Genomic DNA, 5,437 nt, shown 5'->3' with positions numbered 1-5,437 from the left:
AAAGAAGCCCAAAGGTCCAGAGATGTGAAGGCACTGTTGTGCCTTCTGACTGTTGTGATCAGGGAAGGCTTCAGGGAGGAGGTGATATGGAAGGTGTAAAGGGTGAATAGGCGTTTAAAGGATAATCAAGGGAGGGAGAGGCATTCCAGGCAAGAAGAGTAAAGGTAAAGCCCTACAGGTGAGAAGAGATTGTCTTTGGGGAAATATCATCTTTCTAGGTGGTTTTATGAGGTAGGCAAGAGGTGAGGTGGGTGGCAGGCTGGGCCCTTAGATGCCTCACTTAAGAACTGGCCCGGTAGCTCAGTTGGTTACAGCATCGTCTCGATACACCAAGGTTGCAGTTCGATCCCCATCAGGGCACATATAGGAACAAACCAATGAATGCATAAATGAGTGAAACAACGAATTGTGCAGGAGGCCTCTCCTCTCTCTCTCTCTCTCTCCACCCCCCGCATCTCCCGCTCTCTAAAAAAAATCAATAAATGAAACGTTTAAAATATATTTTTTTAAAGAAAGAATCGGAACTTTACCCTGAGGTGGTGATTATCAGTGTGTGGACTCGGGGTCCCTCGGGGACTCCCCAGCCTTTCAGCATAGCCCAGAGGGCGAAACTGAGGTCCTGCAAGGACCAAGCTCAGCCTGTCCTGCTCCATCCTCCACGGCTCCCACACGCTGGTTGCGTGCTTCCTCAAATGTCCTTCTTGTCACGTCGGGCATATGGAAGAGGCTCAGTTGTGTGTTTCTCCCTGGAAGGGCAGCTATGGGGGAAACGATAGGGTGGCCAGATAAACCACAGGTGCCTATTCCCAGTGAAATCTGAATTTCAGATAAATAACAAATGAGCGTTTGGTATAAGCATGTCCCAAATATTGCGTGACATATGCTTTCACTAAAAGGGGTGTCCATTGTTTGTGTGAAATTCAAGTCTAATAGAATGTCCCGTATTTTCATTTGCTGAATCTGTCAGATGAAGGTGGAGGAGAGCTGGTCGCTTTCTCAATCAGCTTCCAGTCGCGGTGCATCGCGAGAGTCCCAGCAGAGCAGCCAAGCCCTTACGCGGGGTCTGGGAGGAGTGATTCGCCCTAGGGCTGTGGCCTCACCAGTGTGGGAGCTGGTGGAGCTTCTGTGCCAGCTGCGCCCCTGCGTTTAGTGTGAGCTGGAAGTTTCCACGGATCAGCAGAAAGAAGAGCCGCTGTGGGCGAGAGCAAGGACAAATTGGAAATTGCATCTATCTGTCACCAACCTCAATGCAAAAAGGACCTGTCGGGGGACCAGGAGCCCCTGGCCCAGGGCTTGGAGAAGCGGAGGGAGCTCTATCTGGTGGGAGCTCTGAGCCTGAGCATCTCCCCGATGCCAACGAGGTGGACAGCAGGTCAGCAACCACATGCATGAGTGGCCTCTCTGCCTGGCACCGGGCACTGGCCTTCAGCGCAGAAAATGATGGTGGCGCCCGGCTGGCGTGGCTCAGTGGTTGAGTATCAGCCAATGAACCAGGAGGTCACAGTTCGATTCCTGGTCAGGGCACATGCTGGGTTGCAGGCTCAATCCCCAGCATTGGGCGTGCAGGAGGCAGTGATCAATGATTTTCTCTCATCACTGATGTTCTAACTCTCCCTCTCCCTTCCTCTCTGAAACCAATAAAAATATTTTTAAGAACATGATGGTGGCTTCTTAACGCATGCCATGGCAACCTTGAGCAAAATGTTGCACGTGGCCAATGTCAACCCAGCACCACAGGAAACGGGAATTCTGGGTCACATAACTCCAGCTTGGCTAACGTGAGCCAGTCCAAGGCCCTGTGGGCGGCGCAAAGCATGATTACAAAGGCAGGCATCCCAGTTCTGCCCTCGGCCAGCTCGTAACCTTGCGTAGGTTAACTTCTCCATGCCCCGGGTTTCCTCTTTTGTAAAATTTTTACAAAATTCATACCTCCCTTATAGAGTTGCTGAGAAGATAGAATAAGACAATGACTCTAATCTGACAGCTGCCACCTCATCAGCAGTTAATGAATAATAATGACTACTTGTTTCAAAGCGTTTGCTATCCATCTATGTTGCTATGGGGAAAAGAAGTCACTCGCCTTAAAAGATAAAATATTAAGAAACAGTATGTTGCAAAATCCTCTCCCAATTAAGTAACTCACCAGGTCAGTCTGGGAAAGATAACATAAACCTTCTTCAAACGCATCTCGAAATGCCCAGATTAAAATCACGCTCGTTATATAAGTCTCAGCCACCTTCCCCTTCTCCCAAACAGACAGCACAAATAAGCCCTGAGTGATGAGAAGATAGTAAAATTATGCTTCGACACTGCTGCCGATGCCGTGGCTGCTGATTAAAAGGAAATTCTTCCTTTGAAAAGGCCAGTCATGAAAAGGGAAGTCTGGGCGGTGGAGTGGGCTTGGAATGCAAGTCTGGAGGCGGCCCGGCAGGTGGTGGCCACTAGGGGGCGCGGATAAGGCCTGGTGCGGCCCCGGAGGAGTGGGAGGCAGAGGGCTCAGAGGATCCCAGCTTTCTCCATTCCTGGTCCTTGATCATTTGTAAACTCAGGGTCCGTTCTCACTGCCATCTCAGCGCCGTGCCTTGTTTTTGTGGCTGAACAGGAAGGAAAAAAGGCAACTTCACGGTGGTTGGAAGAATAGGGGTAAATTGGTCCTGTTGGGGTGCTGGAGGCCTTTTTATGATGCCCACTGGAACAGGTGGCCTCTGGGCAGTTTTTTGAGCCACTTAGCCTGATTCTACGCTTTTCTTTTGAACGAGAAATATGAATGCATTCAAGACTGGGGGGTGTGGGCCAGGCTGGCGAGGGTGGGGAGTGTTCCCAGGAGCAAAGCCAAAGCAGGTGGAGGAAGTTCAGCCTGGACCAGCCCTGCTGCCTGCACCACGGGAGAGAAATGGAAGGCAGTGTGGCAATCTGGACATGACAAAAAAAAAATGTTCGTGTGTGTGCTCAGTCCGACCATCCCACTTCCAGGAATTTCTGTGCAATGAGGTTTATTGCAAAACTGTTTGCAAAGAGGGAGAAAATAGAAACAGCCCAAACCTTCACCAAGAGGGGGATGTGTGCCCCACCCCCCTTCTTCCATCAGCGCCCCTCCAGCTCATTCCCACCCGGCAGCCAGCCGGAGTGGTTTGTGAAAATTCGTGTTAGAGCAGGCGTCTCCCCTGCTCCAGCGGCTTCCTATTTCCCTCAGGATAAAAGCCAAGCTCCCACCACGGCCCCACCCGCTGGGCCCCAGCTGGCCTCGCCACCATCATTTCCAAAAGGCTCATTCTCTACCTCCAGTCAAACCGCAGGGAGCTCAGTCCAGCCTCACGACCTTTGCCCTGGCTCTTCCCTCTGCCTGGAATATTCTAGCCCCGGCTCTTCCCGGGCCTTCCCCCTTCTCCGGCTGCTGGTGGCAGTCTGAATGCCATCTCTTCAGGGAATCAGAACACTGCACTTCAATTGCTTTCTCCCTCGCCACCCAGTCTCTCTCCATCACTTTGCACCATCTTGTTTTCTTCGTAGCACTCGGCAGGTGAAATGAGCTCGATTATTTATTTGTGTGCTTGTTAATTGTCTCTCTACGAGAACTGAGAGCAAGGACTTAATATGTTTTGTGTCCTTGCCGGTTGTATAAGAAGCTGATACTACACACATGTTTGGCAAATGAAAGTATGAACGAACAAATGAAGATAAGAATTCTCATGAAACTGTTTAAAAGAACGAGGTATTTGGAAAGGTGCCCCAAACTTAAGTAGTTGGATATGAGCCCATGAGTGTAAAAACAAAACGCATGCAGTAAGAATAGCTACCACTTTCTGTCCATCTGGACCCAGTGGTAACTACTTTTACATTTATTGTCTCATCTCCTTTGATCTTCACAGCAACCCCGGGGAAGTACTGTCATGAGCACCATTCTGCAGGGGAGGAATCTGACCCAGAGAGGTTGAGAAAGTTGCCCAAGGTCAGCTGGAAAGCAGGGGAGCCAGAAAACGAATCCAAAAAGTCTGGATCCCAAAAACATATTCACTAAGTGGTGATGAGTGATGACCTCGGTGAAGGTGAGGCTGAGGTGAGATTTGGGAGGCCCTGGAGGTCAAGGGAGGGAGCCAGATGCCAAGTTGCTTCTTGGGGTGTGGTCTCAGCAAGTCACCTCCCTTCTCTCTGCCCGCCCCCTGAAAGCCCAGGTGGTGGTCCAGAGCTTACTGAGAGGAATAAATTGGCTAATGTACCCAGGTACCTATCAGCCAAGGTTGTGAGCATTGGGAACAGGCCTAACCTTCGCTGCCAAAAAATCCTGCTCCATTTTCTGCAACCAAAGCCACACGGAGTCTCCGCAGGGCCTGGGTACTTGGCTCAAGGCCAGGGTCTTTCCTCAGGGGCCCAGCTCCCAGCTGCCAGCCAGCACGTTGCTCCCACTGCACTGGAATGCGGCTCCCTGGGTGGCCGGCCAGGGGAATGCACAGGGGGCATTCTCCAAATAGCTGAGCTCTAAGCTCAAGGTGCTAAGAGCAGGGCAGGCATGATTTCAAAGGGCCTCTGCCCACTGGAAAGACAAGATTGTAAAACTGGTCCTGAATCAGCAGAGCCTGCAGCTTGGAAGGTAAATGGAGTTACCAGCAAGTGGCTCAGGAATCTGGTGCCTGCCCCTGCAGCTCTGTTCCCACTGGAGGGTGTGGTCTTGGGCAAACTCCCTGGGTGCATTGTGCCTTTGGGTCCCCGGTAACCTCCCCTTCTGAGCACTCATCATGGACTGCAAGTTCACATTCATTTGAAAAATATATATGTTGTTTATAGATTTTTTAGAGAGAAGGGAAAAAGAGAGAGAGAGAGAGAGAGAGAGAGAGAGAGAGAGAGAGAGAGAGAAATATCAATGTTAGAGAGAACATTGATCAGCTGCCCCCTGTGCACACCCCAACTTGGGACCGAACCCACAACCTGGGTATGTGCCCTGACTGGGAATCAAACCAGTGACCTTTCCGTGTATGGGATGACGGCCAACCAGCTGAGTCACACCGGTCAGGTCACATTCATTTTTGTGATTATTTGGCAATCCCTGCCTCACCTGTTATCCACTGAGCCAAACCGGTTTCGGCCTGGGACTTTTCTGTTGCGTCCTGTGTCCACAGTGTGACCTCAAGCAGCTGCTGGAGAAATAGTTCTGAGTGAATTTCCCCTTCTGCCCGTCTTGTCAGGTTGGGGAGGCCCTGGGATTGCATTCTGCCTCCAGGACTCATTAGCTGGGTAGCTCGGACTTTGCTTTCAAAGCTGTAAGGCTCGAGAGGCAGCCTGTCTGGCTATGAACCCAGGCTCTGCCTCCCTCAGGAAAGTTTCTTAACTTCTCCGTGCCTCAGTTTCCTCATCTGGAAATTGGGGCCCTCAAGTGCCCATGTCACAGATTGCTGTGAAGGATAAATGAACGGCTTCACACAGAGAGGACACTTACAATAAG

Source organism: Myotis davidii, unplaced genomic scaffold (genome assembly GCF_000327345.1).
Source record: "Myotis davidii unplaced genomic scaffold, ASM32734v1 scaffold32, whole genome shotgun sequence".
Classification (NCBI taxonomy): Eukaryota; Metazoa; Chordata; class Mammalia; order Chiroptera; family Vespertilionidae; genus Myotis; species Myotis davidii.
This window is presented reverse-complemented; position numbering follows the sequence as displayed.